The sequence below is a fragment of the Onthophagus taurus genome, chromosome 11, assembly GCF_036711975.1.
Source record: "Onthophagus taurus isolate NC chromosome 11, IU_Otau_3.0, whole genome shotgun sequence".
Lineage (NCBI taxonomy): Eukaryota > Metazoa > Arthropoda > Insecta > Coleoptera > Scarabaeidae > Onthophagus > Onthophagus taurus.
In genome coordinates, this window is record NC_091976.1 from 8,758,712 (window position 1) to 8,771,580 (window position 12,869).

The window sequence follows — 12,869 nt, forward strand, 5'->3', positions numbered from 1 at the left end:
TGTAATGAAAGATGATACAGACAACGTAATTATCCCGGAAGCACTCGTCGAAGTAAGAAACCATGAAACGCAAATTTTTGTTACAAACAATTATGGAAACCCGATCCGTCTGAACCCGACGCCGTAGAAGTGCAACCAGTAAGCGAAATTGAAGAAGAAATAAACATCGGTTGTAATTTTATAGAAAAAAACCATTTAGCGTCACTTCAAGAAAAAGGTGTTGAAAAGAATTTGAAATTGGATCATCTAAATTTAGAAGAGAAGAAGGCTCTTTAAGCATTATTATCGAAATGCAAACATTTATTCCATATAGAGGGACAACAATTAACTTTTGCTCATAAAATAAAACATCATCTTATACAAACTATGGAATTACTACAACAAGTCATCGTGAAAGAAAGCGTTTCGCTTTGGAACGCACCTGTTCATATCGTAACGACCCAAAAAGACGGAAGAATAAAAAACCGAATGGTAGTTGACTTCCGACGACTAAACGAAAGAATGATAGAAGACAAATATCCAATTCCAAACATTGCCGATATATTAGATAAATTGGGCAGGGCAAACTATTTCACCTCTCTCGATTTGGCATCAGGCTACCACCAAGTCGAAATGGAACCGGAAGATAGAGAAAAAACAGCGTTCAGTATCGAACAGGGCCATTTCGAATTTAAAAGAATACCTTTCGGATTGCAAAACGCCCCGGCTACCTTCCAGCGCCTAATGGACGAAGTTTTACGTGGTTTACTAGAAGACAGATGCCTGGTATATCTCGATGATATCGTTATTTACTCTTCATCACTGCAAGAGCATATACAAAAACGAATTAAAGTCTTCGACCGTTTAAATTCAGCTAATTTAAAAATTAACCTACAAAAATGCGAATTTGTCAAGAAAGAAATTAAATATTTAGTACATATTATAACAGACAAGAGTGTTAAACCGAACCCAGAGAAAATTAGAGGAATCATACAATTCCCCCTACCAAAAACCGAAATCAAAAGTTTTCTCGGACTACTGGGATATTACCGTAAATTTATTAAAGATTTCGCCAAGATTACCAAGCCGTTTACAACTTGTCTAAAGAAAAACGCTACAATCAATATCGAAGATTCAACATACTTAGCCGCATTCGAACAGTGTAAAGGATTACTTACTAATGATCCTATACTAAGATACCCAGACTTTACCAAAGAATTTATTGTGACAACAGATGCGTCAGATATCGCTCTTGGAGCTGTTCTTTCACAGGGCATAGTTGGAAAAGATCAGCCTATTTGTTACGCGTCTCGAACACTCTCACAGACAGAAAGGAGATATACGGCCACGGAGAAAGAACTATTGGCGATAGTTTATGCTGTCAAGCAGTTCAGACCGTATGTGTATGGAAAGAAGTTTACCATCTTCTCGGGTCATAGACCGTTAGTGTGGCTTTGATTGTTAAAAGAGCCCAACTCCAAACTAATGCGCTGGAGAATAAAGTTGGAAGCACATTCTAAATTTATATAAAAAGTACATGGCTGTAAATAAAACATTTTATATTTACACGTCTGTCGACGAGCTCTATCAATAAATGTGTGACGTTTATAATAATGAAATGTCAGATAGAGGACCACGGATAAGCAGGTGCCTACGACGAGCGGAAGTTATTTCAGATGAAGCAAAGAAGATCGAAATAGTAATAACGTATCACAAAGGAATGACGAACCATCGTGGGATACAATAAACTTTAAAACATCTCAAACAGAAGTACTGGTGGTCGAAAGTGGAGGAAACAATCACCAAGGTTATTAAAGCCTGTGAAACATATAACAGGGCTAAATACAATCGAAGACCCGATGTACATTATTACCGATAACTGAAACTCCAGACGCCCCATTCGAAAAATTATTCGTTGATACTTTCTCTTTCGCAAACAATAAATATTTAAAAATTGTAGACTCGTTTACACGTTTTGGAGTAAAAAAAGTAAAAATACAATAGATATTATGGAAGCATTTTTGGACTACTTCAATTACTCGGAATCCAGAGAGAAATTGGTTTCGACAAAGGATCAGAGTTTAACAACCAAGTAGTAAAAGAATTAGCCGTATTACATCGAATCACTTTGCACTTCGGTACGGCAAAGAACCCCGAAAGTCAAGCTAATGTAGAGATATTCCTTTTTACCTTACTAGAACATCTGAGATGCCTTGATGAAGATATCGGTATAACAAAAAAAAAAGAAAATATGATCTGTTACAATTGCATACAATAACACCATCAATAGCACAACAGGAATGACTCCATTTGAAGCACTTTTTGACCATATAAAAACGAGAAATACACTCGACCTATTTTACGATGCCCCGACGTATCAAGATATTATAGACAAACATAAAAGCCGAATGGTAATTATGTACGAAAGCTTAAAGAAAAAAGACGAGAGCAGGAAACTAAAAACTCAAGAAAAGCAATAAGAACAAGTAAGAGTTTCAACATGGAAAATTGGAGAAAAGGTATACGTAGAAAATATAACAAAAAGCAATAACATGGTCAAACCCTACTTTGGGCCATACACCATTATCAAAGTAAATGATAATAGCACAGTAGAAGTTCAAACTAGAAGAGGAGTACAGACATACCATACAAGACATCTTAAACACGGTATTGTTTCAGATGCTCCTGGGCAAGACCCGACGTCCGAATAACAACGTTAATCGGCCCTTTATTTCCATTACATCTGGGAACAGCCAAAAACCAGGTCAGCCAATGGACAACGGTGGTACAATGTGACCGCGAACCACCAGCAATACAAATTGACAAATTAACAAAAGAATATGGCGAACTGATGAAATTTGTAGAAACAACAGAAAACGGTACCGAGCAAACAGCATTCCTAACCCTTACGAGGAATATCAAAGATCTGCTACAACAATTAATCTTTGGAAAACAACAACTCATCCCGACAAGCAGATATCGCAGAGGAGCAATGAACTTCTTGGGTTCAATTATAAAAGCAGTATCTGGTAATTTAGATGCAGAAGATGCTGAGAAATACGACAAAGTGATAACAGAAATAGGATCATATCAACAGGAATTAGCAACAATAATACAGGCTCAAATCCATCTCTCACAAGGAACTCTTAAAATATTCAAAGATAACATCAGAACTATTAAAGAAAATCAACATGAAGTAGCTCAGCGTATAAATACGATTACACAACATATTAAAGATCAGGGTGATAAACAGGCGCGCTTTAATCTTTTGATGAGAGCACAAACGTCACTACAAGTAGCCGTTAACTCTGCCTTAATAATCGTCGATCATCTAGCAATAGCAGTCATTCGCTAAACTGCAAACATACCATCCGACGATCATCCCGGCACAGGAACTGTTGGAAGATTTACGTTTCATTCAGTCTTCACTAGTCGAACAACGAGTTCTATTAACTTCGACCGATGATAATTTATGCCAAATAGAAAAGACCATAACAGTAAAAGTGTACATGAAGGGCCACATTCTCACCTTCTTGTTACAATTTCCTTTAATTGAAATGACAACCTACCAGTATTATCACTTAATTCCATTACCTATTAAACAACAATCCCATTATCTTATTCTCAACATCCCCCAACCGTACCTAGCAGAAAGTAAAGATAAGTACTTTACGACCGTTACCAAATGTAAAGAAGTTCAACGCGAAGAATACCTATACCAAGCTACAAGTTTAGATACAAGTAAACGACCAACATGCGCTTACGAAATATTGCGACACCTTCCCATATCAATGTGTACTCATAAGAACATCTCGACTACACGAAGAAAGTATACATCCCACCGAGTATATACCAAAAGGCTGAAAACAAGGTAACCATGGCAAAAACCAACAGAGAAAAGATCAGCAAATACGTACCGCTAGCTGAAGAAATTAAGAAGATGTGGAACGTCGAGAGCGTGCGTATCCTGCTTGTGGTAATAGGAGCCACAGGAGAGGTCCCAGTGAAGCTTCACGAGAGCCTCAAGGAGATGGACGTTGCACCGAAACTCTACAGGCGGATGCAGAAGGCGGTGGTGCTGCAGACGTGTGCTGGGATACGGAGAGTGATGGGGAGTTGATGGTGCGTGGTGTGGGGACGTGTAGTGATGCTGTGAGGGGAAGCGGGTGGAATTGTGTGTGACCGGATGTGTATGCGATTCTTGTTTGTACGGGATAATAGTATATGTATATATATATATATGTTTTTTACAATGAATATTTAATGTTATACTTTACACAAATATTGTATATACTTATCTTCTTATGGGTCGTTATACAAATTATGTAACCAAATTTTAAGTTTGAGAAATAAAGGGAATAATAATAATAACAATAATCATAATAAGCTTTATTACAGATTATAAATTACATAAACTAAACGTTGACAACAAAACTACAGTTAGTATAGCGCCATTAAGCTGTGACGTTTAGACGACGATCTGCGCAGAACGGTTGAAAAATCGAATCCTTTCGGTTCTACCTTATATTCTTATACCATGCTTGTATCGTGTGGTGTCGAAGAGAAATTTTACATGCTTATACAAAAAGATTGATCATGCATGGTTGTCAAGTTTGCAGTTACGTGTGTAGCCACCTTTAGACTTAATTTTATGTTTAATCTTACGTAAGGTGTTTACTTCATCAATTATGGTTGTAGATGTTGTGTTCTTGTTTGTTTCTCTCTCTTTTCTTTTTAGCCAGTCGATAAGGTCTTTTCTCAAGTATTCTTCATCCGTGGTATTATGAGCTGCTGTTTCTAGTTCTATTGAAATTTTAGGTAGGCTGTGTTCTTGTGGTGTAATGCTGTATTTATGACCTTGTTTATGACCCTTGTTTAGTTATTCCCATTCTTTGTTGGTGAATGTGGTGTTGGATGAGCTAGTGATTCTTGGATGAAAATGGTGTTTTGAGATGTTATTTATTTTAAATTTATTCGATAAATCTGCTTTTTTGTTTCTTAATTTAGTCATCAAAATTTCACTGGATTTTTGTAATATACTTTGGAATTTTAAAAAATTGTTCAACATGATCTGTCGATCTTATAAATGTTTTTTGAAGAGCTGGATGTGACTTTTAACTTTTAACGAGTAAGTAATTAATATTAAAATAAAGTCCCGGTCCCAGTCATTTTTGTTAACTATTGATTACTTTAAGTTTGGATTAAAACAATATGTCAGTTGTAAAACAAATATTTTTTCACTGTAGTCTCTGAAGATGGCTATAAGGCGAAACTAGTCAAACGAATTATAATATGACGTCCCTTTTCTGGTACGGTCCTAGAAAAGGTCGACTTTGGCGCTTGACGGATTGTTGACGGTTCTCAGGCGCCACTTTATTATTAGAGAGTTAAGGAACTCTTTCGCCTCCAAGTAGCTTTTGGGGTTATAGTCGGAGAATCCAAGTTTTCGGTAAGGGAAAGAAGAAAACAACAAAATTCGGGAAACAAATAACCATAAACTTTATTACCAATAAAAATAATCAAATAGGAGAGCAGTTTATTAATTTTAAACACGGTCAGAAAATGGGGACGGTGGGAATAAATTGAGAAGACTTTGATTTAATAATAAGTTTTTCCTAAGGTGTAAAGGAACGGAGTACTCGAAGAACCTTCCAAGAGTATTAATAATAATAATAGTTTATTGGCATAAAAGAATACTACAATATAAGTAATACATTAAGGCCCGCTTTTACCACCTCTAGTTAAACTGGTCGTTAGTCTAACTATAAGATAACGTTTATCTATTAGTTAACTGCGAAACGACTTTTACCATTTAGATCTAACTAATGGATAGGCTATGTAGTAGTTAACGTAAAAATCTAGGGGAATATTATAATGACTGTTGGTGACTACGTGTAAAAGAGGTATTACAGGTTTCTATCTCCTTTGTCCGTCGGTAATGGTCGGTAATTCGTGAGTAATTCTCATAAACCTGTCAGTTCTGTTAGTGGCAATTAACGATCACGAAAAAATAAAAACCGTAAATCAGGCTGAAAAGCGTATTCGGGGGGCAAATTTTAAACCTGAAGAAATAACACTTTTACTTGACTTGGTGGCGGATCATAAAAATGTCCTCGAAAATAAAAATAGGCACGTTAGTACGTGGAAAATAACGTTTGGGTTTTGCAAACAACAAGGAAAAGTAAAAGTACAATCAAAATAATAACTAACCTACCATGTATTTATAAAAAATTGATCTGCTTTATATGGTGTAGTGTCCAATAAAGTTGTCCACGATACCTGTAATGATTAATGTTAGAAAATGAGAAGGAAAGAGATGGAAGTGATAAAATTGAAAAAAGAAGTGGAGATAAAAAAATTAAGAAAAGAAAAAGACAGTTAATCTATTTTTTAAATACTTGTTGACGATATTTAAATAATAATAATGTACATATAACATACATTGCAAATAACGTTTTTTCTTTCTTATTTTTTATAATTATAAAGTTTATTATTATTAATAATTGATAACTACTAATCTTCTATTATTGACCTGAAGCTAATGATTCGCTGATTCCACAAGTCAGCTACACCCAATGACATGTTGCCTGTAGCAAACTCAAAATCTTTAAGTAAGCAACAATCTATTTGAAACAGGGATTACAAAATTTAAAAAAAAATTAATTATTAATTCATTCTACTGATAAAAACTAGGTGCTATACATATATAATACTTCCTCGTTCGTGGTTTGATGTCATTATCAATTTGTGCTAAAATGTAGTGAAAACACACATTCCTTTGATAATCGAAATCTTTTAATAAATTCATCAGTTTGATGGTGGTCTATTCTGTCTTTTATTACGCGTCCACCTCGAATGGGAAATAGATAATTAATTTTCTCCAAGATTTCTTGCTCATCAATTTCAAACCTTTCGAAATCCATGATTTTTTATTCTATCGCTTTGTAACACTGTTATAACACGACAATAACACCGTTTTAATCACTATTATGGAGTTTTGAGCGAACGTAAGCGTTTATTATGATTTTAGGTTAGATTTATGTTACGCCATCTGATTAAAAATACCTTCAACCAAGTTTATCAATAAGGTAAATATTTAACCCGACCCCCAAACCGATAGTTACGGATAGACCGAAAATAACTATTAGTTAGCGCTATCAACAAGGTAAATATGGTGGTAAAAGCCGATTTTTGCGCTAACCATTAGTTAAAGTTAACAACCACTTTAACTAGACGTGGTAAAAGTGGGCCTAAAATAACTAAGTATAGAGTTTGCCAAAGGGTATTTCCATCAGTAAGCCAATTTATGGCGTCCTGGTCTTCCTGGAAATCCCATACACAAAAAAAAGAAATATATAAAAAAAAACAAAATAAAGTAATAACAAATCAAAATTAAATTCAACCTGAAACAATTATCGTGGCCGGCGGGAACCAGAGTGAATCGTTTTTTCGAACAGATTTACAGACGCACCCACAAAACCTAACAGAAAAAGGAAATAAGACATTCTCGAGTATAAAAACTCAAAAAATAATAAATTTTAATATACAATCATTAACGAAGAAAATAGACGCACTTGAGAAATTTCTGAATACAGAAGGAATTGATTATATTAGTTTAACAGAACATTTTCAAAATGCTGAAATACTACATAACGTAAACATAACAAATTATCGTATAGCCGCTGCATTCTGCCGACAGAATAGGACACATGGTGGGGTAGCAATCCTGGTCAGAAGCAACATACAGGCCAGGGAATGCCCAGATTTAATACCTATATCATCGGAAGTCAACATCGAAGTGGCTGTCGCTGAAATAGTGGAAAACAAAACACTACTAATAGCTATATACCGTTCTCCACTGGGAGACCTAAACATTTTTACTGAAAAATTATAGGATCTAATGGAAAATTTGCAGGATGAACAGAACAAAACCATATTTATAATGGGAGATTTTTATCTAGATTTTTCACGTAATGGAGCAAATAAAAATGCAGAAATCACTCGGGACATATTAGCTTCTTTTAACTTTCATCCACTTTTTAACGAACCATCCAGGCTCAACAGTGTCAGGTGCGTCGATAATATATTCATAAATACGAAACTATCTCAGTACGTTGCAAATACTATCAATCTCCATACGTCGGACCATCTTGCGTAAATGCTCGAGTTCACCATAACAGAGCTAAAACACCCTGGAAAAAACAAAACAAAACAAAGAAACTTTGCTCCTTCAAATATTAATCGTTTCAGAGAAAAATTAAGAGAAATGAGTATACTTGTTGACAATCGCATAACAGAGACCGCGCAAAGTCTCTTTTCCATATTTTATACCTTACTCATGGCGAAATTTGACGAGTGTTTCCCTGAAAAATACATATTACAACGCAAAGATAAAAAATATACAATAAACACACCTGAGTTAAACGCATTGAAAAATACTCTTGATGCCATGTATATCGTAGCAAAGGCAGGAGGTAGTCCAGAAGCATACAATATCCATAGGAAATTAAAATATACTTACATAAAAACTGTGACAACAGAAAAACAAAAAGAAAACTTTATATCAAATTCATCAAATAAATCGAAAGCAATCTGGAATGTCATCAATAGTGAACGCGTTGGTAAGAAATTGGCAGGCGGAGAGGAGATGAACACTTTTTTTTATAAATTTGAGTAACAAAGCAAAAAATGATCACCATAATACACATCTATACGGTACTTTACTTCAAAACCATAAAATAGATAATAAAAGATCATTCTACTTTAAAGAAACAACGCTAATTGAAATCATAGATATTGTGCAATCCCTAAAAAACAAAAACACTACCAAGACACCTACCACTTTAGTACCAACCTCCTAAAACAAGTTGTCGATGTGATAGCGTCACCTCTATCCAAGGTTTTAAACAAATGCGTGAATGAAGGATGTTTTCCAAATGAACTAAAAATTGCAAAAATTCTACCAGTACACAAAAAAGGTGATAGCAAGCAATGTGACAATTTCAGACCGATATCTATATTACCAGCTTTCTCAAAAATATTTGAGCAAATTATAGCAAATCGTTTGATTGACTACCTAGAAAAATTTAACCTATTAACAACTTGCCAACATGGATACAGATGGAAAAAATCGGTAACAACAGCGATGATGAATGTCATAAATTTGATTACAGAAGCACTTGATAACAAAGAACTAGTGGAAATCAACTTATTAGATCTTACCAAGGCGTTTGATACTGTAAGCCAGAACATACTTTTAGACAAGCTGGAATATTATGGCATAAGAGGAGTACAACTAGAACTCCTAAACTCATACCTCTCCGAACGCCAACAATGGAAAGATAAAAATTCCAAGTTATTAAACATAAAACAAGGTGTGCCCCAAGGATGATTTGCCTGCCACGGTCAATGAAGAAATTGGCTTATATGCGGACGATACATCAATCATTGTAAAAAGTAAAGACAAGCGTGAACTAAAACAGAAGTCTATCAATGCAATGTACGAAGCGCAGTTATGGTTTGAAAGTAATAATCTGCAACTAAATCACAATAAAACAGAAAGCATAATATTCAGCACAAAAGCAGAAAATCGTGTCGGTAAGGCGAGGTTCCTCGGGTTACATCTCGATGGACGGCTGGATTGGCACCATCATATTGAGGCCCTATCAAAGAAGTTATCAACAGCGGTTTTCACCATAAGACGTTTGAAAAGCATAGCTACACACCAAGCCGCCAAAATGTCGTATTTCAACCTCTTCTAGTCCGTGGCATCATACGGAATTCTATTCTGGGGATAGTCAACTGAGTTCCATAGAATATTTAAAATACAAAAGTCAGCAATTAGGGCTCTCTGTAATCTGCGACGGCGTGATAGCTGTAAGGAGTATTTCATTAGAGAAGAAGTACTTACCCTACCAAGTATATACATACATACGATGTTAATGTACGTGTACGATAATAGGAATACTTTCCAAACACTCGGCGAATCACATAGTTATGCAACTAGATCTTGCTATCAACTTGCTACACCATATCACCGACTCTCAAGAACACAACAATCGATGGACTATTGGGATCCAAAATTTTTCAACATAATTCCACCCTCCATTGCGGCAATGTCAAGAAGTATTCAATATAATTATAAAAAAACACTTCATTGAAAGTGCATTTTACACTTTTGAGGAATTTATTAGGGGGGCAGTGAACGAAATTGATAAGAATTAACATTGATAATACATTTTTTTGTTTTTCTTGTTTGTGGACATTTTATTGTAAATTTGTTGTTACAGTAAATAAAGATATTTGTATGATATGTGTGCATTTTTCAATAAACCCTAATTATCTCCCAAACTATAAATGTTAGGTATAGGACATATGGGATATAAAAGATGTAAAATGAGACACCGAAGACGACAAAGTAATAAAATATGGGGGGTGCCATTTAAAAAAATGATGTTATGGTACTTCCAAGTTTCGGAAAGTTAACGTGCCATAGAAAAGTGACCAAACGTTCTATACAGCCGTACTCGGCACCAAAACAGACTCCATCATGTAGCTTAAGCATGTTTTGAATCCTAAATTGATATGCCAAAAATCGAGTGTTCTCTGATTTTTTGAACAAATGTCTGCTGGAGTAGATTTTTCTAGAAAAATTCGAATAATTCGAGAACGGCCGAATCAAATTGCAAAAAGTAAATTTATTCATAAACCTTGAAGACAGACAAATCCAAATATCTAAAAATATACAAGGTGTTCCATTTAAAAAATAAAGTAGGTGGCGACTTCCGGTATAACCGGAAGTGCAAGAAATCTGAAAATATTTTAGTCGAAGAGATTGTAATTGATAATACTTAAGTCTGAATTCTCAAATTTTTATCTTCGCCAGAACCCCAGAAACGTCTAATGACCGGTCTCGCTGAGACACCCTGTATATATTACAATTTCTCCATCCACATCAAAAAATGGTTTTTCTGGCGATACCCCTAATAAATTTTTTAATTGAACAAAATTAACGCCCACATCAGTTACAATAGCTTTCACATTAATGTTGACAGTTTTAAGTTTTTTAATGCATTCTACCAATGCGGTTTTCAATAGAACAGCATTAAATTGCGTTACCAAGAAGTACCCTACAGGTAATTTCCAGCTGCTGTGCAGACCTGTTACCATTATTACACTGACATTATTAGCTGGAATGTAATTTTTATTCTCTCCATCGTCTATAAAACCTATAATTTCATCTCTGGCGATGTAGTAATACAAATTTCTTTTTATTGACATCTCGTCAATGCAAATAATAGCTGTTTTATTTTCATCGCTCATTCTACGTATCTTCAATTCCAGCGCTGTCCAAATGTCCTCATTTTTCAATCCCGGTAGAAATTTAATTTTTTCCGTCATACGGCATAAACTTCGCGGCGTTGGTAAATAAAACAATGTCATTAAAAAACGATAGCACTGTGGTCCCAAAAAATATAACTGCAGTGCAAATTCTTTGTAGGCAGCGGGATATCGCCGTCCTTTACCTTTCGATGTGCATATACGTAATTGCACTTTGATAAACGAGGCGAGGTTCGCAGGGAATAAAGTATCGCAATTTCGCTCGAATTCGTCAATACTTAATTTTCCCCTTGTTGGCCCTTATTGGTCAACTAGTCTCCTGGCCTTTAACTTGTCTTTGCGGGCATCACTCAACGCAGCCCGTAACCTCTGCTTCCGTGGCGTATTGCAGGACAAGAATTTGTGCGTCTGTGTAGCTGTTTAAAAAAGATAAGAGTTGTTACTTTGGAAAGTAAAAGAGTGTTTACAAAGTAATGTGCCATAATTAAATTATATTATACAGTTTGAAAGATCGATGTCGAAATTTTAATAGTTTTTTTTATGACTAAAACAAAAACAAAACAAAAAATATGTTTCTTTTACTTCCACATACAATTAGCATAGGGTTTGAATCCGAAAGCCAGGCATACTTAAAAGTTAAAATATGCATAAATATTTAAAATGTGTATTATAAGTATCGAAATTTAAACATGATAAGTAAGTATTTCAAAGTACATACAGGGTTTTATAGAGAAACTATGATGGATTTGATACTTTACCAGTATGTGTTGTTGTTACTTCACAGGAAGTTAAAGATGTTATTGACGTTGAAGAACAATCTATAACAAATAAAAATTCTTATTTCACTGAAATCATTATCGAAAATTATTTAAATTGTAAATTATTTTCCATCTTACCAGGTACTACATCTTTCTCAATAACTGAAGCAGTAGCTTCCTCAACGGCGGGAGCAATAGTTTCCTCAGCAGGGGGAGCAACAGTTTCCTTATTACCTGGAGTAATAACTATATCTAAAAATTGGTAAGTAATTTTTCATCTACAGGTAATGTACATGTAAAACTAAATTCGGTCGGAACGGCAGTAGGTAATACTTAGTACTTAGTATCTACTTAATTCAGGAGAAGTAAACATGGACATCTTAAAATGCAGACTACACACCCTGTAATTGGTGTACAATTGTAATGGGGTTTTGTTTTTCAGGTCCAGCCGGTTACATCCAATTAACCATTTCATTGCTCTAAAATTAATCCATTTTTTTTAAACTTCTTTATAAACTTTTGCTTTCATAAAGTACATACCTGTCACCATCTTTTGGTACTCTAAACATTCTTATCTTTTTTATTGTTGATGTACTACTGCACATCGGGACAATACAATAAGTTCCCTTGGAGGTCATAATTCTACAACTATTACTACCTAAAAAAACTAAACAACTAATTGATTAAATCTATTAATTAATTAAATATCTACAATACAAATAAAAAATACAAAAAATGTACAAATAATGTAATCTACTACCAAAAGTTTAAAACTACTCAACTAAACTAAAA

General features: G+C 34.7%; 1 protein-coding gene across 1 annotated transcript in view; it reads left to right on the forward strand.

The window, feature by feature from the left end:
* LOC139431904 (ras-related and estrogen-regulated growth inhibitor-like) overlaps positions 1-12,869 on the forward strand; it is a 73,991-nt gene that overhangs the window by 25,516 nt on the left and 35,606 nt on the right. Inside the window, exon 2 of the mRNA XM_071200157.1 lies at positions 12,219-12,339. The gene's annotated coding sequence lies outside the window, so the exon portion shown is untranslated. The remainder of the gene's footprint in view (positions 1-12,218; positions 12,340-12,869) is intronic.